The sequence below is a fragment of the Stenella coeruleoalba genome, assembly GCF_951394435.1.
Source record: "Stenella coeruleoalba genome assembly, chromosome: 7".
NCBI lineage: Eukaryota > Metazoa > Chordata > Mammalia > Artiodactyla > Delphinidae > Stenella > Stenella coeruleoalba.
This window is the reverse complement of record NC_137153.1, coordinates 77,144,782-77,171,579: the sequence shown is the minus strand read 5'-3', so window position 1 is coordinate 77,171,579 and position 26,798 is coordinate 77,144,782. Positions and strand designations below refer to the sequence as shown.

The 26,798-nt window shown below is 37.4% G+C and overlaps 1 protein-coding gene and 1 pseudogene across 3 annotated transcripts in view; one reads left to right on the top strand and one right to left on the bottom strand.

Moving 5' to 3' along the window:
* Positions 1-26,798, top strand: part of LOC307189672 (uncharacterized protein) — a 568,050-nt gene that overhangs the window by 208,158 nt on the left and 333,094 nt on the right. The window lies entirely within an intron of this gene.
* LOC307188900 (SWI/SNF-related matrix-associated actin-dependent regulator of chromatin subfamily E member 1-like) lies at positions 25,037-25,870 on the bottom strand (annotated as a pseudogene). Its single transcript has one exon. The product of its transcript is annotated as an SWI/SNF-related matrix-associated actin-dependent regulator of chromatin subfamily E member 1-like (transcript).

The following is a 26,798-nucleotide window of genomic DNA, read 5'->3' as shown; positions in this document are numbered from 1 at the left end:
AGTAAGATCCAGTTGTGCTAAGAAAATGGAAAGTTTGGATAATTCAGGCCACTTAAGTAGATATTGTTTAAAAGAGCTTCTACTGTATTTTTAAAGTGTTATTTGATTGACCTTAGACAGCAGAAGTGAAATTAAAACACATGTTTTTGGCAGAGGGGAAAGAAAGCCAGTAGCTATAATGAGATGAGAAAATGGAAATAACATTTCATGAGCTATTCAATGGGGTCTTCTTAATGCAGACCAGAATATACAAATAATAGACTTTTCTAAACTTTTTATTTTGTGTGCTTATGGCCAAAAATTCAAAATAATGTTTAAAAAATTAAAACTCTTCTTCCTCCCCACCCCATATCCCATTTCCCAGAGCTCACTAATTATTTTAATCCTTTTGGAAATGGTTACTTGCACAAGCCTATTTGTATGTGTATCTATGTCTCCCTATATCTCTGTATGTCTCTTTTTCAATCAAAATTTTATATGGGCAGTCTCTATGAAGATAGATAAGTTGTTGGTAGTTACATAGATCTTCTTTCTTACAGCTATATAGAACTCCACTGTTTAGATATAGCATAATTCTTTTAACCAGTTTCCCATTGATAGAGAACATTTCTGTTTTCAATGGACAGTTCTGGTTTATGTGTGATGTCCTTGCATTATTGTTAACAGCTCTTCCATTCATCCTCACAATTGTCCCAGTTCAGATGATAAATTGTATGGTCACCTGCCTACAAATAAATGTTTAGTTTATTTCCATTTTTTATTACCCACATATTGAAATTAAAATATTTGTTCATAAACCTTTCACACTTGTGGGAATATTTCTGAGTGTAAAGAATTATAATTGGAATTGCTGGTTCAGAGAGTCTGTGTCCTTTTAATTTTGAAAAATATTACCAAATGACCCTTCAAGAAGTTTGTACCAATATATACTCCTTCTAAGAGCAAACATATAAATCCCAGAAGAATCTGAATTAAATATAAGTTCGTTACCAATTCCTTCCTGACCTGGCACTTTCCCATTTCTCTGATCTCATAAACAGTGTCCTTCCTATTATCCATTTTACTATAACCACACTATTGTCAATAGGCAAAAAATACCCCTACCTCCGGACATTTGTACTTGCTGTCTTAATTGCTTGCGATACTCTGCCCCATATTCATATATAACTTTCTCCCCCATTTCATTTAGGCTTCTGTTTCAGTAGAGGTATGCCCTGACCACCTTATGAGAAAACATTGCTCTGTTAACCACTACCTAGCCTTTGACTCAGATTTATTTCGTTTTATTAATATCTGACATGTTGTTATGTGTTTCTTTCCCTTCTCCTTTCTAAAGTGTTAACTTCTTGAGTCAGAGACACCTCCAATCTTGGTTCCTGCTATTTTCTCATTGCCTAGAAATGTGCCTGGCATATGAAGGAAACTCAGTAAATATGTGTTATCAAATGAATGAATCAAAATATAAGAGAATGTTTGTTTCCCACACTGGGTGTCATCAAACATTATCTTCTTTTGCCAATTTGATAACAATGGTATCTTGTAATTTTAACTTTCTTATCTTTAATTGTGAATAGATTGTACAATTTAGTATCTTATTAGCAATTTTTCATTTATTTTGTTCTGTGAGTTCTCTCTACATGTCTTTTGTTAGCCAGTCCACTTGAGTTAGTGATCAACATTTAAAATGGGACTAGGAAACATGGTTGTGTGTTTTCTCCACTGCGTTAATTGTCTGGGTGCAGAAATGCAGTAGACAGTGTTGGGTATAATCTCGTAGACAAATATAATGCAGGGAAAGCAAGGTAAGTGCATCCAGTGAAGTGGCCATGATGGTGTATGTAGAATATTTTCTAGGTAAAGATGCAAGTGAGAAATTTGGAGGAGAGAGTTTGAACACAGAAAAGTTGTAACAGCAATTGATTTTAGGTCTCAGTAGAGTCAGATAATTGTTCCAATTTTTTCAGAGGTTCTGCTGAGAAATCAAATAAAACCATCAAGATACTTCTATTAAAAACTACCAATATAAAGATTCAGCTTTACCGATGGGTGGTGTGATTTTAGAGAAGTTCAAACAATCGAAAGATTAATCTGGAACTACTGAGTAAAATAAATATTCATAACCCCTATGATCTAGTGGCTAGCTCTATATTAGAGTAAACTGCTCAGCATAGTTTGTGGTGGCAGGTAGTTGGGGGCAATCTGAGAGAGTGGATAGGTAAATTCAAAGGTGAAATATGGTGGATGCACATCGGGTTGTATATTATGTGCCAGTTAACAGCAATGGTTTACAATTATTGTGCTGTTATATAACTCATCCTTCAACTCTACATTCATGCTACAGTTTACTCTGTGATGCTAGAGCTGGGATGCTACAAACTGCTTTTCCTTGAAAGGTATCTTTCTTTCTTAGATTCTGCCAAAAGGAGGCGCTAGAAGAAATAATTAGACAGGGATCAAAGGAGGATGGAAAGTTTTCCCTGATCCTGTTTTCTTGATTTTCCTATATTTGTCAGAGTTACTCCAACAGCCCCAGTTGGGTCAGCCTCCAGCTTTTGACAGCAGCCTCAGTACCTGAGCCCTCCCAGATTTGTCAGCAGTGGCTCTGTGGCACCCCCCACCCACAAGAGATCTAAGCACCAGCTCCATGAAATCCTTTCCTCTAAGCTCCTAGTTTTCTTTCCCCTTTTGTTGCTCCAGCCCTAAGTTTCATAGCTTCTTACATGTGGGTTACCTTATACATGAATTGCTCTTATATATGGGTTACCTCTGCTTTGTCTCTCTCTGTGTGTTTTTAGCTCTCCAAAAGTGTTGCAGCTAACTCTTTTTATTATATCCCCGCTATGTGCAATGACTCCCGTAGTATTTCCTGTAATAAATATATATTCAAAACAGTGCTGACTCTGAATTTGGCTACTATGGGTACCTCATCTAAGTGGAATCATACAACAGCAACGTGAATGTACTCAATGCCACTGAATTGTATAATTAAAAGTGGTTAAAAGGGTAAATTTTATATTATGTATATTTTACCACAATAAAAAAAACAATGCTGAGGCGGGGGAAAAAAGAAACAAACTGAAGTCTCAACATAATATATATCTTTAAGTTAAAAACAAACTATGAAAAATAACTCTATGTGATTCTCCCTAAACATTTGCATTAGGGCAGTTTCTCAGCCACAGCACTATTGACATTTGAGCCAGATAATTTTCTGTTGTGGAGGTATAGGGGGATGTCCTGTGCTTTACTGGAGGCTTAGCAGGAGCCCTAGCCTCTCCCTGCTAGATGCCAGAAGCACCTCCACCCAGCTGTGACAACCAAAAATGTTCCCAAACATTGTTGAATGTCTTCTGAAGGACAAAGTCGCCCCCCTTCCCCAGTGATTTGGAAGCACTGCATTAGGGAATGACAACAAATTGTGTAATTTGTGAGTTTGGGGAAAATCCATCTGCTTCTACCTTTTCTTCTTTGGGTTTTATTTGCTTTCAGAGAGTATGTGCTCTGGCCCATTCTCAAAGTCATGGTAAGTTTAGTGGTGAAAACTTTTCTTTCAAAGCCTGTGGATTCTCAGTGCTAACTATGGGTCAATATTAGGCAGTTCATCATTTGTACGTACTTGAGCAGCATTCCCCAACTCTCTCAGATACTTTTATTTCAATATCTGACTCCTCTATCTATCAGTATTATTTGTTAGCTCCTTCAAACCTCAGCCAGTTCACTGAGCTGGGCAGCATGAGATATGAGCCAGATGTGGATTGAGGTATTTCTGCTCCACGGCTGAATTATCCTTTTCAATGTACCCTCGTAATGATAAAGTGTCCCAGGGGTCTTTGATTGGTCCTGCTATTTTGTGTCTTCATTCATTGCTTATATGTTCTCATGTGGGCTCACACCTTTTAATGCCATCTCTTTGATGAATCCCATTATTTCTCTGCTAAACTCTTATTATCTACTCAAAATATTTACTTGGTTATCTAATAGGTATATCAAGTACTACATCTCTGAAAATAAGTTTCTTATTTTCACCCCACCAGCTCTGTCATCCAACCTGCTCTTCTTGCAGTATGCCCTGTTGTAGAAAATGGAAGGTCCATTTTCTTCATTGCTTAGGCCAGAACTTTAATTCTTCTTTTTCTTTCATCCTCCACAGCAGAATATTAGAATATTCTGTTCTCTTATCTTCAAATATATCCAGAAATTTTACCACTTTTCATCACCCTTACTATGACTACCTTGATCCAAGCCACCAAATCCCTTACAAATCCCTTACATACCTTTGAGTATTCCTTGCCTCATCACATTCTATCTTCCACACCAAATTCTGTATGGTTCACTTAAAATGTAAGTCTCACTGTGACTTTTATATGCTCGAACTTTCCAATAGCTTCACATTCTAGCTTCACTCTAAGTAACAGCCAGAGCCCTCCCTGTGGTCTACACGGCTCTGTGTGATATGCCTTCTCTCCATCTCTTCAGTCTCAACTACTTCTTGTCACTCCTCTCCAGCCGTTCACTCTGGTCCTTTGTACTTTCTGTTTCCTATGCCTTGAATGAACTCTTCCCAGACAAACACAAGGTACTTTCTCTTTCTTCCTTCAAGTCTCTGTTCAAATGTCACTTCAACAAAGGAATCTTCCTTGAATACTTTATTAAGTAACTTTCCTACCTTCTCCCTCTCTCCTGCTTCCCTCTTTTTGTTCCACTAATCATAGCCTAACATATTGTACATTTATATCTTTATAGGTGTATGTTATTTTTCTCCTACAACATTCACATTTCATGAAGGCAGGAATGGTGTTTTATTTACTCTTTGATACCTGGTGCTGTAACAGTGCCTGCCATGGGCTCCCAGCTCATATTTGGTAAAATAGTAAATAACTGGACTTCTCAAAATGTGTTGAACAGCATAGATAGACTTAATTTGAGATGGGAAATAGATTAGGGAATAGAAATTCAGCCGAGGGTAGAGTGGCCTTGTAGTTAATTTAATAAAAGTGCTCTTTTGACCTATTTCCAAGCCATCCAGCAGCAAAATCAAACTTATTTAATAGTGGGCCCAAGAGTATACATACAGAAGCAGTGCTTGGGACTATAAGAACAGTCTGATGAAGTAGATACAGGACTGCACAAATAGGCTGCTGATTGCCTCCCCACATGGTGATGATCAAACTTTTGGTTAGCCATAGAGTTAAGAAGTAAAACAAATATAAAGCTGGAGAAATTAGGAATGGGGGACCCACTTTCCTCCGGCTTTATGCTTCCGTGTAGAAACTAACTCCCTGTGTTGCTTTAGGCCTCCTTACCTGCACCTCTCCAAGGGAGAAGATGTGAATGATCTCATGGGTGTAACTTAGACAATTTCCTGCTGCCTTTTCTTTGGGAACTCAGAGAGTCAGAGCTTTGACCTCCTTCTAGATCTTTTGGTAAGCCTAGCAGTAAAAGCTCCACCCTTAGCAGGAAAGGACTATGTTTTTCTGAGGGTAGATATGTCTTTCTCAGGAATGTACTATTAGGAAATCCATATGGATAACAATCCTTAAGCCATATGTTCAGATTAGCCATAATCAGTAGTAAAGGTGCTGCTTGGATCTCATTGACCTGTTTGAACATTTGTCATTCTCAGTTGATGCGGAAATCAGGCAAGAGGGAGAAATGTGTGATGCATTAGCTCCTTCATTCCAGCTACTTCATACTTTTGCCTCTTTAGAAATGGATTAGCTGTCTGTATCTTGCAGGTTTGTTAAGAACATTTAAGTTGATATATGTAGGAGTACTCAACGCTGGTGTGAGAAATTCAGAACATTTTTCTTCAGAGGAAGTTAGGAATATCCCCTTTCCAGTCTGTGTGTACCACGTCAGCCCGGGCATGCTGCACACAGCACAGTCACAATGTCCAGTCCTAACCTGTGAGAGCCTTCCTGAATCCCACAAGTTTTAATGATGCATGCAAACTTCTGTGATGCCCAGTTCCTATCATATAGAGCTTTAAAATGAGTGAATGTAGATTAGTTCACTAAAAACAAACATATAACTTTGCATACTGAGGTCATTTAATCAATAATAAATTATTGTTATCAGCTAAAGGACTTCATCAGAATAAAAGTGACACTGCATTCACAACAGTAAGGCACCACTCCACTATGTCTGTAGGTTAAGTAATTGTCATCCTTTGAAAAGTCTGAATAAAAAAGGAAAAAACTATTACTTCAAGATAGGTAAGGGGGGCTTCGCTTCTGCCTGCAGCTGCGTCTTCAGCACATCAGTGGAGGCGCTGCCCGTTGCTAACCAGCAGTCCTCACAGGAGGCGCTGCTGGAGGGCCGCTCCAGTACCTTCTGAGCCCTGACGGCACCCCCAGGTTGGCCCCTTCAGCAGGGGGCAAAGTGGCCCCCTGGAGGCACTGTACCCCTCCAGCCAGCCAGACTCGCTGGTGTGGGTCATTTTGATCCAAACCTTCCTGTAAAAGGCCCATTAAGCCGAGGGGTTTAGAGGATGCGCTTCGCTGGCCCTGGAGCCCACAAGACCTGTGAGGTCGTGGCTACTGCCCCCAAGGGCCAGGCGCAGCTGCCCCAACCCGAGGGCGTCCTGCCTGGTACCCAACTCCATGGCCTGAGGTTCCTGCCAGCCCCCAGGCCCAGGAGTGGATGTGGCCTAGCCCACTGGGCCGTGAGGAGGCAGGCGGCCCCTGTGCCCACACCCACGCACATGCCGTGCCAGAGGCCGCCACGCCGATAGGAAGAGGAACTGTTCCCGCCGCCCCTGAGCAGAACTGGGCCATTTCAGAAGAGCTTTTTCCTGGGTGCTAGCCTCCTCCTCCAACGCTGGAATGAGTGTCCGACTTTGTGTGCTGTGGTTTTGATTCCTGGATACTTTTTTCATCAACCTGGATTACATAGCAAAAGAAAGCTACTTTTTGTTGTTGTTCTGTTCTTACCAACATGGTCGAATTAAAGCTGAGATTTGAAACAATCTTTGAAGGATTGCAAAACGTCATGAGAAGCAATGCGTGTAATGCCCCATGTTAGGAGAAAACAAAGGAAAGGCTACTCATCTCCACAGGGACCATGCATGACAAATGCTATTCGAAAAGTGAGAAGCTGTCATGAACATAGGACTCACAGACATTGCCTGATCAGGGTCACCAGAGATGTTGTTTTATACATCATCCACTGCCCACTTCAGGAGTATCCATGAAGACGCTTTTTTCAGAATAATGTTCTTTCTGCCATAATACTTTATCTTATCCTTGTCATATTTGGAATCTCATTTTGATTCACATGTATGTCCATCTTATTTTGGCTTTCCCAAGAAACACCCTCTGAGACAAGGATTAGAGTAAAACTGGCAAAGAAGTGGTGAGGTAATATAGAAAATGGAAGTAGACGAAAAATCCACCATAGCAAGCTACTGAAACTTAATCTCACAGAGAGACTCTGGGAAATGATAAAAACACATGCCTTAAGCCCAAAGAGAGCCATATGGCTGACAGGGTCTTGGTGCTCTGGCCGGGTGTCAGGCCTGTGCTTCTGAGGTGGAAGAGCCAAGTTCAGGACATTGGTCCACCAGAGACCTCCCAGCCCCACATAATATCAAACAGCGAAATCTCTTCCAGAGATCTCCATCTCAACGCTAAGAGCCAGCTTCACTCAACGACTAGCAAGCTACATTGCTGGACACCCCATGCCAAACAACTAGCAAGACAGGAACACAACCCCACCCATCAGCAGAGAGGCTGCCTAAAATCATACTAAGGTCACAGACACCCCAAAACACACCACCGGATGCAGACCTGCCCACCAGAAAGACAAAATCCAGCCTCATCCAACAGAACACGGTCACCAGGCCCCTCCACCAGGAAGCCTACACAACCCACTGAACCAAACTTAGCCACTGAGGGCAGACACCAAAACAACGGGAACTGTGAACCTGCAGCTTGTGAAAAGGAGACCCCTAAACACAGTAAGTTAAGCAAAGTGAGAAGACACAGAAACACAGTAGATGAAGGAGCAAGGTAAAAACCCACCGAACCGAACAAATGACGAGGAAATAGGCAGTCTACCTGAAAAAGAATTCAGAGTAATGATAGTAAAGATGATCCAAAATCTTGGAAATAGAATGGAGAATATACAAGAAACGTTTAACAAGGACCTAGAAGAACTAAAGAGCAAGCAAATAATGATGAACAATACAATAAATGAAATTAAAAATTCTCTAGAAGCAATCAATAGCAGAATAACTGATGCAGAAGAACGGATAAGTGACCTGGAAGATAAAATACTGGAAATAAATACCACAGAGCAGAATACAGAAAAAGAATGAACAGAATTGAGGACAGTCTCAGAGACCTCTGGGACAACATTAAATGCACCACATTCGAATTACATGGGTCCCAGAAGAGGAAGATAAAAAGAAAGGGACTGAGAAAATATTTGAAGAGATTATAGTTGAAAACTTCCCTAATATGGGAAAGGAAATAGTCAATCAAGTCCAGGAAGTACAGAGAATCCCATACAGGAGAAATCCAAGGAGAAACCCGCCAAGACACATATTAATTAAACTACCAAAAATTAAACACAAAGAAAATATATTAAAAGCAGCAAGGGAAAAACAACAAATAACATACAAGGGAATCCCCAAAAGTTTAACAGCTGATCTTTTACCCGAAACCCTGCAAGCCAGAAGGGTGTGGCAGGGCATATTTAAAGTGATGAAAGGGAAAAACCTACAACCAAGATTACTCTACCCAGCAAGGATCTCATTCAGATTTGATGGAGAAATTAAAACCTTTACAGACAAGCAAAAGCTAAGACAGTTCAGCACCACCAAACCAGCTTTACAACAAATGCTAAAGGAACTTCTCTAGGCAGGAAACACAAGAGAAGAAAAGACCTACAATAACAAACCCAAAACTATTAAGAAAATGGTAACAGGAACATACATATCGATAACTACCTTAAATGTAAATGGATCAAATGCTCCAACATAAGGACAAAGGCTGGCTGAATGGATACAAAAATAAGTCCCATATATATGCTGTCTATAAGAGTCCCACTTCAGACCTAGGGACACATACAGACTGAAAGTGAGGGGATGGAAAAAGATATTCCATGCAAATGGAACTCAAAAGAAAGCTGGAGTAGCAATACTCATATCAGATGAAATAAACTTTAAAATAAAGAATGTTACAAGAGACAAGGAAGGACACTATATAATGATCAAGGGATCAATCCAGTAGGAAGATACAATGATTATACATATATATGCACCCAACATAGGAGCACCTCAATACATAAGGCAACTGCTAACAGCTATAAAAGAGGAAATCAACAGTAACACAAAATAGTAAGGAACTTTAACACCCCACTTTCTCCAATGGACAGGTCATCCAAATTGCAAATAAATAAGGAAACACAAACTTTAAATGATACATTAAACTAGATGGACTTAATCGACATTTATAGGACATTCCATCCAAAAACAACAAAATACACTTTCTTCTCAAGTGCTCATGGAACATTCTCCAGGATAGATCATATCTTGGGTCACAAATCAATCCTTGGTAAATTTAAGAAAATTGAAATTGTATCAAGTACCTTTTCCGACGACAATGCTATGACACTAGGTATCAATTACAAGGAAAAATCTGTAAAAAATACAAACACATGGAGGCTAAACAATACACTACTGAATAGCCAAGAGATCACTGAAGAATTCAAAGAAGAAATAAAAAAATACCTAGAAACAAATGACAATGAAAACACGATGACCCCAAACCTATGGGATGCAGCAAAAGTAGTTCTAAGAGGGAAGATTATATCAGTGCAATCCTACCTCAAGAAACAAGAACCATCTCAAATAAACAACCTAACCTCACACAAAAAGCAATTAGAGAAAGAGGAACCAAAAAAACCCAAAGTTAGCAGAAGGAAAGAAATCATAAAGATCAGATCAGAAATAAATGAAAAAGAAATGAAGGAAACAATAGCAAAGATCATTAAAACTAAAAGCTGGTTCTTTGAAAAGATAAACAAAATTGATAAACCATTAGCCAGACTCATCAAGAAAAAAAGGGAGCAGACTCGAATCAACAGAATTAGTAATGGAAAAGCAGAAGTAACAACTGACACTGCAGAAATTCAAAGGATCATGAGAGATTACTACAAGCAACTCTATGCCAATAAAATGGACAACGTGGAAGAAATGGACAAATTCTTAGAAAAGCACCACCTTCAGGGACTGAACCAGGAAGAAATAGAAAATATAAACAGACCAAATTACAAGCACTGAAAATGAAACTGTGATTAAAAATCTTCCAAAAAACAAAAACCCAGGACTGGATGGCTTCACAGGCGAATTCTATCAAACATTTAGAGAAGAGTGACTACCTATTCTTCTCAAACTCTTCCAAAGTATAGCAGAGGGAGGAGCAATCCCAAACTGATTTGACAAAACCACCATCACCCTGATACAAAACCAGACAAAGATGTCACAAAGAAAGAAAACTATAGGCCAATATCACTGATGAACATAGATGCAAAAAACCTCAACTAAATACTAGCAAACAGAATCCAACAGCACATTAAAAGGATCATACACCATGATCAAGTAGGGTTTATCACAGGAATGCAAGGATTCTTCAATATATGGAAATCAATCAATGTGATACACCATATTAACAAATTGAAAAATAAAAACCATATGATCATCTCAATAGATGCAGAAAAAGCATTGCACAAAATTCAACACCCATTTGTGATAAAAACTCTCCAGAAAGTATGCATAGAGGGAACTTACCTCAACACAATAAAGGCCATATATGACAAACCAACAGCCAACATCGTTCTGAATGGTGAAAAACTGAAACCATGTCCTCTAAGATCAGGAACAAGACAAGGTTGCCCCTCTCACCACTATTATTCAACATAGTTTTGGAAGTTTTAGCCACAGTAATCAGAGAAGAAAGAGAATTAAAAGGAATCCAAATCAGAAAAGATGAAGTAAAACTGTCACTGTTTGCAGATGTCTTGATACTCTACATAGAGAATCCTAAAGATGCTACTAGAAAACTGCTAGAGCTAATCAATGAATCTGGTAAAGTAGCACGATACAAAATTAATGCACAAAAATCTCTGGCATTCCTATACACTAATAATGAAAAATCTAAAAGATAAATTAAGGAAACACTCCCATTTACCATTGCAACAAAAAGAATAAGATACCTAGGAATAAACCTACCTAAGGAGACAAAAACCTGTATGCAGAAAACTATAAGACACTGCTGAAAGAAATTAAAGATGATAGAAACAAATGGAGAGATATACCGTGTTCTTGGATTGGAAGAATAATTATTGTGAAAATGACTATACTACCCAAAGCAATCTACAGATTCAATGCAATCCTATCAAACTACCAATGGCATTTTTCACAGAACTAGAAAAAAAATTTCACTGTTTGTACAGAAACACAAAAGACCCCGAATTGCCAAAGCAGTCTTGAGAAAGAAAAACAGAGCTGGAGGAATCAGACTCCCTGACTTCAGACTATACTACAAAGCTTCAGTAATCAAGACAGTATGGTACTGGCACGAAAAACAGAAATACAGATCTATGGAACAGGATAGAAAGCCCAGAGATAAACCCACACGCATATGATCCCCTTATTTTTAATAAAGGAGGCAAGTGTATACAATGGAGAAAAGACAGCCTCTTCAATAAGTGGTGCTGGGAAAACTGGACAGCTACATGTCAAAGAATGAACTTAGAACTCTCCCTAACACCATACACAAAAATAAACTCAAAATGGATTAAAGATGTAAATGTAAGGCGAGACACTGTAAAACTCTTAGAGGAAAACATAGGCAGAACACTCTATGACATAAATCACAGCAAGATCCTTTTTGGCCCACCTCCTAGAGAAATGGAAATAAAAACAAAAATAAGCAAATGGGACCTAATGAGACTGAAAAGCTTTTGTACAGCAAAGGAAACCATAAACAGACAAAAAGACAACCCTCAGAATGGGAGAAAATATTTGCAAATGAAGCAAGTGACAAAGGATTAATCTCCAAAATATACAAGCAGCTCATGCAGCTCAATATCAAAAAAACAAATAATCTAATGCAAACATGGGCAAGAGACCTAAATAGAGATTTCTCCAAAGAAGATGCACAGATTGCCAACAAACACATGAAAGGATGCTCAACATCACTATTCATTAGAGCAATGCAAATTAAAGCTACAATGAGGTATCACCTCACACCAGTCAGAATTTCCATCCTCAAAAATTCTACAAACAATAAATGCTGGAGAGGGTGTGGAGAAAAGGGGACCCTCTTGCACTGTTGGTGGGAATGTAAATTGATACAGCCACTATGGAGAACAGTATGGAGTTTCCTTAAAAAACTAAAAATAGAGCTACCATATGACCCAGCAATCCCACTACTGGGCATATACCCTGAGAAAACCACAATTCAAAGAGTCATGTACCACTATGTTCACTGCAGCTCTGTTTACAATAGCCATGACATGGAAGCAACCTAAGTGTCCGTCAGCAAATGAATGGATAAAGAAGATGTGGCACATATAGACAATGGAATATTACTCAGCCATTAAAAGAAATGAAATTGAGTTATTTGTAGTGAGGTGGATGGACCTAGAGTCCATCATACAGAGTGAAGTCAGTCAGAAAGAGATAAACAAATACCGTATGCTAACACATATATGTGGAATCTAAAAAAAAAAGGTTCTGAAGAACCTAGGGGCAGGACAGGAGTAAAGACACAGGTGTAGAGAATGGACTTGAGGACATGGGGAGGGGAGGGGTAAGCTGGGACGAAGTGAGAGAATGGCATGGACATATATACTCTACAAAACGTAAAATAGCTAGTGAGAAGCAGCCGTATAGCACCGGGAGATCAGCTCGGTGCTTTGTGACCACCTAGAGGGGTGGGTTAGGGAGGATGGCAGGGAGACACAAGAGGGAGGAGATCTGGGGATTTTGTATGTGTATAGCTGATTCACTTTGGTTTTTTTTTTTTTTTTGAAGATTATTGAGATTTAATTGCCAAATAACATTGTGTACTTTAAGATGTACAATGTGGAGATTTGATACATGTGTATATTGTGAAATGATTCCCACAATAATTTAGTTAATATATCTATCACCTCACATAGTTATCTCTGTTTTCCATGATGATAACTTGTAACGTCTACCCTCTTAGCATGTTTCAAGTATATAGTATTTTTTATCATTATTACTTTTATTATCACTATTATTATCATTTTCACATCTTTCAGATCTCTCATATCTAATAATTTTTTAGTGCTATTTTTTTTTACATCTTTATTGGAGTATAATTGCTTTACAATGGTGTGTTAGTTTCTGTTAGTTTCTGCTTTATAACAAAGTGTGATTCACTTTGTTTTAAGTATGACCACATGTATGACCTTCTAGAAAAGGTAACAGAAAGATCAGAGATTAGGTGATAGGGTCAGATCAGGCACTAAGTTGCAAAGAGTCACACGGAAATTTTTTATGATGTTGGAAATGTTTGTGGCTTCATTATGGTGGTGGTTACATGATCATATATGATTATTAAAATTCACGTGCAATGGGAAATTTATTGTATGCAAATTTTACCTCAATAAATGTGTACAAATATATAGAATTAGAAGTTACAAAGAAGGAAGTAAGAGAAATGTTTAAAGAACAAGAGTATGTATTTTTGCAATGTATATAGAAAAGGAATATTGAAGCCACAGAATACAGTGGGGTGTAAACAAAAACTTTTTATTTTTCTTCAACTACTGCCTTCAAATATTCTCTCTCAATTATCCCTCACTCTCTCTTTAATTACTTCTTGAGCCTATCCTATTGTTTTCAGGCTTCTTTCATTTGTGGGAATACTTTCATTTTTATAATTTAGATGCACTTTAAATATTAAAGACCCAAGATTTTCAAATTTAATTTTGAATTTCACATTCAGTTCAACCTCTTTCCCTCTCCCTCTGCTTAGGTTTGACATGTGGCTAAGACACCCATAATAGGGAAGGGTTTAAAACGAGTATTTAACTCTATTTTCCTTCCTCACTCTGCCTCTCTCTCTCACTCTTCTGCTTTTCTCTTCTTTCTTTTATATATCGAGGTGAAGGAAGAGAAATAGGAGAAAAATAGCAAAATGATATATTATTTCACTGCTGGTTTCTTCTACGTGGAACAGTCTTGAATGATCACCTGAGGTTTTCTCATGGGTCACACATCCCTGATGTGCAGTGCACTTTCTGCCTGATGTATTGGTACACCCTTAGCTTCTATTCCCAGGGGTCTATTCATTACTTTGTACTACTCGTATCCCCTTACCTACAGGCTACCCTCCAATGCAGAGTTCTTTCACAATGGCTACAGCCTGGCTAACCTCCATGACCTTCATTCAAACCCATGGGAAATTCACTCATCTTTGTCCCACGAATGGTGGGTGTACGTATTTTGCTTCTCACTGGTTTCCCAAATCTCTCTGCTGTTGCTCACTGTTCCAACCAACATTCTGCCTTCAAAATTCTGGTAGGAACCAGGCACATGCCCCCAAAGTCCAGGGTTAAAGAGGAGGGCCAAACATACCATTTTTTATGAATAAATTCTCTAACTTCACTTTCTTCAGCTCAAATGGCAGACCCAGTGCAGCCTGACTGATTCAGCTGCTTGGCGAGCATTGAACCACGGTATGAGATGTTTATGCAGTTACCTCCACCTCTGCAAGCACCTCTTCGAGTGAATGTAGTAGGCTGGGGAGGGGTCAGACACTTGCCTTTCTTCTCTACTAGAAAAGGAAGAGAAAAAGCATTTTCTCTCTAAGCCTATAATTTGCTTTCCTAAAGGCTCAAGACCACTGATGAGTTGGTGATCTCAGGAACACCTTATCTACCTTTGAGAAGCCCTGTAAGTCTTACTAAAGCTCTGCAGTCTGGAAGCTCCTTAGCTGCTCTGTAGCATTGTTTGCTATCAAGTCAGTATCCCCCCACCTCCTGTTACATTCACCCTTAGGTTTGAAGGAAGAAATCTGGGAAGCATATTTCCCAGAATCCTTTGTCAGCACAGTGTGAGTCTGACTCTGCCAATAAGAGATATTTACAGGAGTTTAAGAAAACTGAAGAGAGAGAAAACCATTGTTCTCTGATGAGAGCTTCTGGGTAGGTATGGTATGTGGGTCTTGGCAGGTGGCAGATGAGAGGTTTTCAGACACCTGCAGGCATCATACTCCTCCTTTTGGTGCTTTAGGCAGATGGAGTCTTTGATGGCATTTTCCCTGCAATCCTTGCCCTCCCAAATTTGGTGAAAACAAACAGTGACCTTCTTGAATATTGTTCTCCCAGCCATTCTGATAGTTGTGAAGTCTGTGAAAACTCTTAAATTTCTTTCTACTCCGAATTCCTAGAGTGGCTTTTTCTTTCCTGCCCTGTACTAATTGATGCAGCAACTCTCTTTAAAATGTAGAGGCACCTATCTCCTATTTTTCTCTATTTAGGAACTCAACCTGAAATTCTCAGACAGTGGCATCTGGTTACATAGGCTGAGAGAAAATCAAGACTTTATAATCCTGATTATAGTTACAGACAACAAAGATATGGATAAAAAGCATCAATAGAATCAGGGCAGTGTCCTGTTGTGGGATCTGGCCGGAATATATCACTATAATAGAACCCTTTGTTTAGGGGAATGAAGATTGAATCAAAACTCTTGGGCATCCATTGGTATTTCCCACCTTAACTCAGTTGAGTTATGTATGTTAATAATACTGTTTACTCAACTTTGCTTCCTCTGTAGTCATAACTAGACAGCTTAGGTAATAGGAGCTTAGCTTAGGGATAAATAAGAAAGTGAAGGAAGCATTTTTTTCAGAGGGCTTCATGAGAAACAAGAGCATCATTCAGAATATCTGCACAATCACCTAGTTAGGAAGCATAAAATATTTGAGTGTCATTCAGGGCACGTGTCACTCTGGTAGGCCAACAGCAGGCTAACGGCCCAGCATTCATACGAGTAGTTGTCTCCTCAGAAGCAGGCTTCTGTTGTTCTACCTGGCAGGCTCTGGTTCTTTCTGGCTGTCTTTTCCCTTATCTACCTCATTTCCCTCTCTACTCTCCTCTTTACATCATGACTTTTGCTTACTGCCGCCTTTTTTTTTTTTTTTTTTGCTATACGCTGATTGTTTCCACAGAGCTCTCCCTTCAACTGGAAAAAAAGAGAAGTTAAGATTGGTTCAGTTGGTAACTTTTCAGTGTAAAGAATTTGGGAGCAGATCATGCCCTATCACCACAGCAGCTGATGGTTGGCATAGAGTTAGCTGCTTTCAGTCAGTCCTCAAGCCTCATCAACTTATCTGTCCAGGGAAGTAGGTCCATGAGGCAACAACCACAGCAACTTAGGGTATGAAGCAATCTAGGGATTATTCAGAAGGGTACTTTGGGTATGGCTGACTAAAAGTTGAAAGCCAATAAATTCTCTAAGATAGAAAGCAACTACATCTCTAAAGCATCTTCTATGACAAGATTATTTAACTAGTAATCATAGAAACAAACAAGCCATAGTTCTTGATACTCAGAAAACATCAGTTGCATGATGTCTCATTTATTTAAAAAGAGGCTTTTGGGAAAAGAAAACAATGGCCGGCAAGTTTATTTGACATAATAGCTGATTTCAGAAATATAAACATGTTAAAAAATAAAGGCCTTAGGATTGAATAAATACGATTATTCTGTACTGGATTTGGTTCTATATCAATCTGAACCAAAAGAGGAGACCCCATGGAAAACTGGCTCACTGTTGTTTCCACCACAGCTCCACAGATCACATCATTGGTTCCACTGGACCCAGTGAGGGGAAATGAGCAAAATGTGGTCATGGATATTGTAAAGTATAAGTCAATTAACATTTTTACAACAAATGTAAAATAATACTGTAATAGCAGATTGTCCCCTTCGATGTCATAATTCTGAAAACTCAATAAAAGGGTGCATGGTCATAGAAAGCAAATTATTGCTGATTGTAGAGGACACGGAAGAACATCCATCAGTCCAACTTAACTTACATTTATCCCTACTTGTTTTTCTACACAAGTAGAAAGAATCTAAATATAAGAGGACATATGGTTCTCTAAGATTATTAAATATAAGAAAAATACAATATTGAGCTAAATTAAGAGTTATAAGCCATTAATTTAAGACATTCCAGTAAAAGCTTGTTTTTATTTTTGCATGTTCACTATTGTAAAATAAAAAAATAATAATCTAGTGAAAGGCTCTGAAATGTCTTCATTCAACATAAGGAGGCTTGGGAAGTTTTCTTCTTCTGTCACTTCAAAAGATGGTCGTTAGTAGGTCAGGCCCCTCTCTGCTGGAGCCCAGTGTAAGCTTTCTGTCTGTAGTTAAAATGACCATGCCTGTTCCACACTACTTCTTGACTTTTGTCCCTTCTCTTCCTTGACAGTCAAAACAGAACAACCTAGAGAAAGTTTTGCTCATGGCTTTAGACCTCTGTATGTTAGAAAATGTTTATTTTTATAAGTAAACAATGTGACATTTATAAGCAATTACTAATGGTTATTATGTAAAGCGATTCATGTGCTGACTAGCTTTATATCACCTCCTTTAAAACTCTTCTTATTTATATTTTGGATCTAACAATTAAAAATTGCTTTTTAATAAGGGTAGTAGCAACAGTAATATAACATTTATGGAGGGCTTCTTATATGACAAACACTGTGATAAGAAATTTACAAGTATTTTTCCTTTTCACAGAAGAGGGAGCTAAGACTTAGAGATTTATGTAAATTGCATGTGATCATTCAGATAATAAGTGAGAGATCTAGGTTCTGAATATAAAAAAGACTGACTCTAAGCTGTCATTCTGTGTCATACACACTTTTCTAACAAAGTACCAGATTTGGTTGTTTTGGTTCATTGCTTGTCTATCTTGGTAAAAGTTATTATTATTTGTAAGTAATTGTACTTTGGAAAATATCCCAACCAAATACGTCCAATTTTTTAATAGTTCTACTTTAAAATACAATTGATCATTTTTAGGTTAGCTAAATGCAAATTATTTATTCAGACTCTTTTCTGTTTTTAGTAAGTAGCACACAAGATATTGAGTATTCATTTGTTTTCTATTTCCAAAACACATATTGAAAATAATATTATATAAGGAACATTAGCTGCACATCATTCCTTTCATAACATGCATTTCTCTTTTTACCCATAATAGATTTTTAAGAAATGTTTGTTAAAATAAAACCCAATTTTTTTTTCTGCTGGTCTTAAATTTCTGAATAAAGTTGTCAATGATTATTAAAATCTCATTATTGTAACAACAGTTTCAACAATCTACATTCTTTGATACCTTAAAAAGCACATACAAGGCTTCCCTGGTGGCACAGTGGTTAAGAATCTGCCTGCCAATGCAGGGTACACGGGTTCGAGCCCTGGTCTGGGAAGATCCCACATACTGCGGAGCAAATAAGCCCGTGCACCACATCTACTGAGCCTGTGCTCTAGAGCCCACGAGCCACAACTACTGAGCCTGTGAGCCTAGAGCCCATGCTCCACAAGAGAAGCCACCGCAGTGAGAAGAGTAGCCCCTGCTCACTGCAACTAGAGAAAGCCTGCGCGCAACAATGAAGAGCCAACGCAGCCAAAAATAAATAAATAAAATTTTTTAAAAAGCACATACGTTATTTGATTCAGTTAAAATATTTATTAATAACCCTCTCTTCAATTGTCTCCCCTGCCCCTGTACCTTCCTGACATAAAATATAATTTTTATTGTTTTTATATTTATATTTTCTCATATTTTATCTTTCACTCTAGTGGTGGTCTCAATGAGCCCAAACAATTTGAAATCATACTTTTAAATGATAATAGCGACATAGTGCCCACATTATGCTTTTTACTATGGTATGTTCTAAGATTAAAGAAACTAAGAAGTTATTTATATACATCAATTTTTTTCTTTTCTATACATTTATTTCATTTTATTTTGAGATAGTTCAAGTCTACAGAATAGTTGATAAATAACACAATAAAACATACTCCTTATACAGATTCATCACTTGTTAAAACCTTGTCACTGTTGCTCCTATCTTTCCATCTTTCTTTCTCCTTTCTTTCTTTTTCTCTTTTCCCTTTTTCTTCCTTCCTTTCTTCCTTCTTTCCTTTTCTTTCTTTCCTCTTTTGTTCTTTCTTTCTCTTCTCCTCTTCCTCCTCCCATCCCCACTCCACCTCCTCCTTTTCCTTCTTCTCTCTCCCCTCCCCCACACCCCCCTGCCAAAAGACACTAGTAGGCTGAGGCAGTATAACCCTTCACATCTAAATACTTCAGCATGCTTCTTCTTAAAGCAAGGGCATTCTCCTGCAAAACCATATCAATACTACCTAAGAAAACCAACACTAATTTAATAGCATTGACCAAATATAGATCATGCTCAAATGTCCTCAGTTGTTCCCAAAATGTCCTTTAGAGGGGACGGTTGTTTTTTCGGTTCAGGAACCAAGCAAGGTTTACGTAGTACATTTGGCTGCTATGTGTCTTAAGTCACCTACCTCATTTCTTTTTTTTTTTTTTTTTTTTTGCGGTACGCGGGCCTCTCACTGTTGTGGCCTCTCCCGTTGCAGAGCACAGGCTCCGCACGCGCAGGCTTAGCGGCCATGGCTCACTGGCCCAGCCGCTCCGCGGCATGTGAGATCCTACCGGACCGGGGCACGAACCCGTGTCCCCTGCATCGGCAGGCGGACTCTCAACCACTGCGCCACCAGGGAAGCCCTCCTCTCATTTCTTCATTGTATTTATTTATTAGAATGGTGTGGTCAAATAGCCCTGCAGATCATCCCATACCCAGATTCTTCTGACTGCTTCCTCAGAATAAAACTCAGGTGAAAGTTATGAAAGCAACTTCAAACCACAAGATTATGACGTGCCCTTGGGAGGCATATCAAGTGAGGCCATCTCACCATTGACAATGCCAATTTTAACCACTTGGCTAAGATAGGGACAGCCAGACCTCTCCATTTTAAAAGCATACTTTCTGATCCAACCCTTCCCTTCACTCAGCAGCTTTCACACTCATTGTTGATCAAGTCTGCATCTATTGTGTTGCTAGAGTGGTAGTCAGTTTTCATTATTCCCCTTGTTTTTATTACCTGGCATTCTTCCTTAAAGGAGAGCTTTCTTTTTTTGTTTTTTTTCTTTCTGGCCAGGAAGGTTTTCTACATTCTCTTTGAACTTTCCTTGTCCTGTAAATCCCCCATTTTTCTCCATGAGACCTGACTTCTTTTTAGAGGGAAATGTCTTTTGTAATGGGAGTTAAATGTGCTCTTTGCTTTTGAAATGTCACTATTTCTGTGTAGTTTCAATGTACAGGGCAAGAAAACGTATGTGTGGTGTTTGTTTTTTAAGGTTTTTTACCTTTCCTTTAAAAATACATCAAATATTCTGTGAGAACAATATAACATTATTTACACAAAACTTTTTAGAAGTTCCTTTACAAAGATGGTACACTTAAGGAAGTATCTTCCCTAATATGATAATAATTGACTAATAGCATTTAAAAAATGATAAATCCATGGGTGATAACTGAATCCAAATACTAACATTGTCCACTTGAACTTGAAATGCTTAGGATGTCTTGCCAGTAACAAATGATTTCACATACAATATTAAACGTGCCCTTCCATTAAGCATTTGTCTTTAAAAGCAAATTCATACTCACCGCATCGTCTCTCACTCTCTGCTCTAATTTAATTCAGACTACTTACGATTATTGTGAGCAATTATTTCTTAACAGTTTCTTTCTAAATCCCATATGGTAATGATTAAAACTTGAAAGCTTTAAAATAAAAGAAATGCAAAAAGAAATATTTTAAATAAGTTTAAGAAGCCTGCTTTGGGCTCTGGTTGTCTCTTTATGCTCCATCAAGCCCCCATGCAAAGTTCCCCCATGGACTCATTTCCTTCTCAAATGAGTGAAAAATTCTTTTTATTCCCTTCAGCTCCTCTTGAAAAGAAAGGCTTTATTTAAAATAATTGATTTATTTTTGAGGCTACAAAATGCTGATGTTTAGACACACATTCGACAAAAGTGATGTATTATTCCTAACTTATATTTCAGTTGTTTATAAGCTGATAAGTTTTGAATCATTCCAACTGTCATTTCACCTTTACTCTGTTGCCTCATATTCTAATGTGAAATCTTTTAAGATGGGAGGCCTGAAGCTGCAAGGAACATTTATCATAAAAAATTAAAAACCATAACATACAACCTATTGATTCAGTTGATTTTCAAAAATTGTGCTCTTCATGAAACTGCCTCAGGGTGTAAGCTCAGAATTAAAATAACAATTATAAAATCCCCAAGCTGAGTAAAACCAAGCAGTCTAGTTGAAAATATTTATACAAATCCATTTTCCCCAGAAAAGCATAGAAAGTGAAAAAAAACATAGAAGTAAAAAAAAAAAATTCTGTTTGAAAGAATTAATTTTTCAGAATGAAGTTCAATTAGTTAACTCTTTTAAAGCATATATCTCCCATAAAACGGAAAGGGAGGAAACTGATGAAAGACAAAAATGGATGGAAACCTTGCTACAGATCCTGATGGTTTCTATAGCGGCTGCAATCTTCCGACAAGGAATTTGAATTTTTTCACTTCAGGGTTGCAAGGAATGATAGTGATCTTAAAGGAATTGCACACTGTTTCCATTTTAAAACTTGGCTAGCTAATTAGGCAAAATTATAGTTGTATTAAATGTGCATCTGTTACTATGCTCTGTCTTTAATGTTGGGTGTAAATATTTCAGGATCCAGTGATTGGTAACTACTTAGATTGGACTCTAAATTTGTAAATGAGAAGCTTTGATTGTGTCAAAAACATATGAATTATTTTTAATTGGAAAGCTTAAAATGATGTTTATTTTAAAAATTAAAATAGATATATTCTGGTTTTGTTAGAATAATTTTTCTAACCATATATAACTACAAGTATTGACATTTTGTGGAAAATTATTAAGTGATGAAAATAAATAGAACTAGTGCTAGGTATGATGAGGTTAACAAATAGTTCCATTTAAGATTTAAGAAAATGTTTATAAAAGTACTACACAAATTTATTATTTTCTCCTTTTACTATTAATATCTAGTTCAATAATATCACTATAAATATAATATGTATCTTTTTAGCCTTGAAGTTGTTTAAAGTTTTACTTGTCTTATATTTGTAAATGATCAACTTTTGTAAATATTTGAAAATAATTTTTTTCTAAATTTTTAGAAGTTATATTTCAAAGCATGACTATTAATATAACATTACTAATTTCATTATCTACAGAATTCTACATTTTGTCAATGATCAGTCATGGTATGAGTTATAAATATTTCCAGAGATTGGGTTTCAGCATCAATTCCTAACTCCCATCCTTAGAATAAAAAAACCAGAAATATTAAAAATCAATAATTTTTTGACCCATCATTGAACAAAGATCACAGGGCAAGCTGAAACCCCCAAATTTAGAGAAGCAGTCACATCCAGAAAGACTTAGCTCCAGAGATTTGCTTACCTGGAGAACAAAATATGAGAATCCTTAAACTAGTAGGAACATTTAAATGGTAATCTTGAGGAACTGCTGGAGGCAGAGTGCAGGCTAGCTTGAAAGTGAGAAACTCTTGGGGACTGCAATCATAAGAGGGGCCCACACTTATTCATACCTTTACTCCAGGAACCCACCAAATTCTCCTGGTGAGGACATGAGAGAGATTCCTTGATGGTGCTAGCTGGGAAATTGGGCGAATAGCCATCTTGAAACCCATCCAGAATCTTAACAAATGCCTAATATCTAGGGAAAAAGGATTCATAAGGAGACAATTCTGAAAACTTTTCCCAGTTGAAGGAAGGGAATATAGAGGCATGGAATATACAAGATGAATCATTGAGTGGTTTGTCATGCCAAAATGTAAGACAGTACTCAAAAAACAAAAAAAAAAAACAGTGGGGATATGTCAAAGGTCACAGGAACCAACTGAAAAAACTCTCAATGGTTCTAAACTGGAACAATTTGAGCAATAAAATAAATATGGTAGCTTTGGATTCTAGCCCAAAGTCTAAAATAAATATCTGTGTGCTGGACTGATATAAATAAATGATTAAATAAAAAGATACATGAGAAAGAGAGACAAATTTCCAGTGCAGAAGAATTACAAATAAATTATGTAGCTACTGTCTTCCCAAGGAGGTGGAGGATAAAGTCTCACCCCTCATGTGTGACCCTGATCAACATGGGTTTGAACTGCACAATTCCAATTATATATGGCTTTTTTTCAATATTAAATATAATGTTTCTACATGATCCAAAGTTGGTTGAATTCTTGGATGCAGAGCCATAGATAAGGAGGGACTGCTGATATGGAGGAACCACAAATACAGAGAGCCAACTGTAAGTTATAGGCAGATTTTCGACTGTGCTAAGGACCAGCAGCTCTTATCCCCACATTATTCAAGAGCTAACTGTAGTAACTTCCTACTAATGAGTATATCATGGAAAGAAAGAAGAAAACTTTCAAGTGGAAAAAAAAAACCAACAAACACTACCTCTGCCAGGAGAAAAAGATTAATATCAGGGATAAAGTCATGTTAATAGCATGTACCCTTGATACGATGTGATGAGAATGGCCATTTACATCTTTGGTCTTCCTTACCAAATCCATAAACACTGTGGAACCATGAGAAAAACATAAAACAAGCCCAAACTGAAGGACATTTTATGATATACTTGATGACTACTCCTCAACGCTATCAAAGTAATCAAATAAAAAAGGAAAGTCTAAGAAACATAATCTAGAGAAGCCTGAGGAAACTAAATATAATGTGATATCCTGGATGCAGTCATGGAACAGAGAAAGGACATGAGGCAAAAGCTAAGGAAATTTGAATAAAGTATCAACCTTAGTTAATAATAATGCTTCATTAGTTGTGAGAAGTGTAATGGTAATTTCAACAATAGAGAACCTGAGTGTGAGGTATACAAGGAGTCTAATATTTCTGCAACTCCTAAACTTTCCTAAAATAAAAAAAATATATTTAAAAGTTGTTTCTATCTGATTTTCTTTTCTGTAGTTTTTGTTAAATGCTGTTCTATTTGCTGTATTAATATTTTCATTGTAGATTCTAACCTGTATCAACTTAAATTTCCTAATTTGTGTTTATTGGTATTATGACATTGAATTCAAATTTGTCTTTATCTTTAATCTTTCTTCATTTGACTTAGTCTTAGAGAATTCGTTTAAGTTTAGTGTTCACTAAATATCTCACAATAATGGTATTTTTTAACATCTTAATGTAATAGACATTGTACAAAACAGAAACTCTGTCCTTTGTTAGAATGATTAGTAGCAATTTACCGACCAAGAACAATAATGCTTAAAATTGTTTTAGAGGCTCTTTTACATTGAGACAAACATAAGAATATAGAATTACATAAAAGAAATACATGAAGGCATTATGTACCCTTAAGAAAGAAGGCTTTTCTATTCTTCGTTATTTTTCTGATGTTGCTCATTAGATTTGAGAATCCCAGTCTGTTCTTAACCTGAGAGCATAGTTCCTAAAATCCTTAATTTTCTAATGATATTTTTTATGATAAAGTTTTTGTGGTTAGAAAGTATCTTCATTTCATGGAATTACCATGGTCTAAGTAGTTTTAAAATATTGTAACAAAAGGACTAGTAGCTATTTCTTCATTTTTCAGGGAAAAAAAATGTAGAAACTGGACGAGTATCAAAATCACCAAATTCACAATCATGCAAAGCACAACAAAATTCCATCACTCTAGACATAAATGTCACATGCTATGGTTGTAAATATTTGGTTAAACCAAATCAAAATTATTCATGAAAAACATTTTAGGATGATCTTGGAGAACCTAAGCAAATTTTTTTTAAAAAACTGAAAAAACATCTTTTCATTTAATAAAAGTATTTAGAACACATAAAACAAGGCAATATTCATTCTTTTTTCCCATCTTCTGGTACGGGATCCGTTGGTGGCTCCTCCACGGTTGCGCTGTTGCTCTCCAAGCCCGTGTTACTATCACTGGTCCCTTCCTCTGCCAGACTGTCCACCCCCTCCTGCCCGCTCTCCTCGTCCTCAGGAGTAGATGTGCCTTCTTCACCATTCTGTTGACTTTCTGTCATTTCTTCAAGGAGTGTCTCCTCTGTGTCCTTCAGGACGCTCTTGTCTTTTTTTCTTCGGTCTTATTAGCTGCTGGCTCCTCCTCAGGAACACTACTGCTCTGGCTGTGCTCAGCTTGCGCTGCTGCCTCTTTCTCCCTTTCTTCCTGCTTTTTGTGAGCCTGTTCCTCAGCCTGTGCAATTTCAGCTGCAGATTTTTCCATATCCACTTCTACTTTCAACCACACAAGCTTTTAAGTTCATTGTTAAATGAATCTGTGCTTTCCAGGAATTTCCTCTTCTTTTCTTGGTGTCACTCCTCTATTTGAAGAAGTTCAGCTTCTAGTTTTCACTGATGAACCATTAAGGACTGGACCTGTCATTTGAGGACCTGCATTCTAGCTGTTATGACAACTGACCAAACGTCTGGCACCACACTCTCACTTAGGATTTCACGGATGAGGCGGTGGTTTCTGTGGAAACGGGCTATAGCTGTTTGCTTCATTGAAAAGCCATCATCGTAATTATCGAATCTTCAGCAGGCTGAATGCTCATGTAAGATTTTCCTTTCTCCATGCGAGACTGTCTCTGTCAACTTTCTTCCTCTAAAGCAGCTTCTGCACAACTTTTTGCACTTAATCCAGTATATCCTGTGGGCTTGCATAGCATCTTGTCTTGAACTGGATATCTACTTGCTTCATGTGTGTTCCTTAACTACTTAACCAATAAGATAGAGTGGGTTTGATATCTACATTTTTTAATTCGCACACATCACATTATAAACTATTATATATTCAGTATAGGTTTGCAAAATAGTCGTAAAGCTGAATTCAAGGGTAATATCATATTACATAAATAACATAATATCACATTTATTTCTAAAATGCTGTTACTTGCTTGTATCAGAGCTACTAATAAAAATTTTGAAGTGACTGCAGTGAAATTTCTGATAGTTTTTTTTCCTACATAAACTCTTTGATAAATTTATTAATGAACCATGAAATGTCCAAAAAGCAGATCTTCCAAAAGACAAGTAGCAAGCAAAGCCTGTATAATCTACAAACTAGGTAAACAGTTGTAAATAACTACATGTAAAGCCTTCATACTCGACTGTAATAAGCATAGATGCCTTTATTAAAATACCTTTTTAATGATCAATTTATGTTGTCTGAGACTATATGGAAACACATGCATAGTACTAAGATAAATTTCTAACCAGCTTCCCTTCCAAAGCCAGTCTGCATGTTGCTGCCACATTGCTCTTCTTTAAAAAGCCTCCATCATTAGTGAACATAAATCAATTGAGAGATTGCCATGTTCAAGCACTGTGTCAGGGCTTAAGGGAAATAAAACGTGTATTAATACATAGTTCTTACCTTTATTAAAATAATTCAGTATTCTCAGGTTTGCAATTTTCTAGTTAACTCTCAGTTCCTTGTCTGTAAAGTGGTGACTCTAATAGTACCTACCTGACTACCTCATTTATTCATTCATTCATGCACTCAAATCATTCTTTTTTTTTCCATAGCACTAGTATATTCTGGGCACTGTTTTCTTACTCTGAGTATAACAGTAACTAAGACACATAAAATTCTTG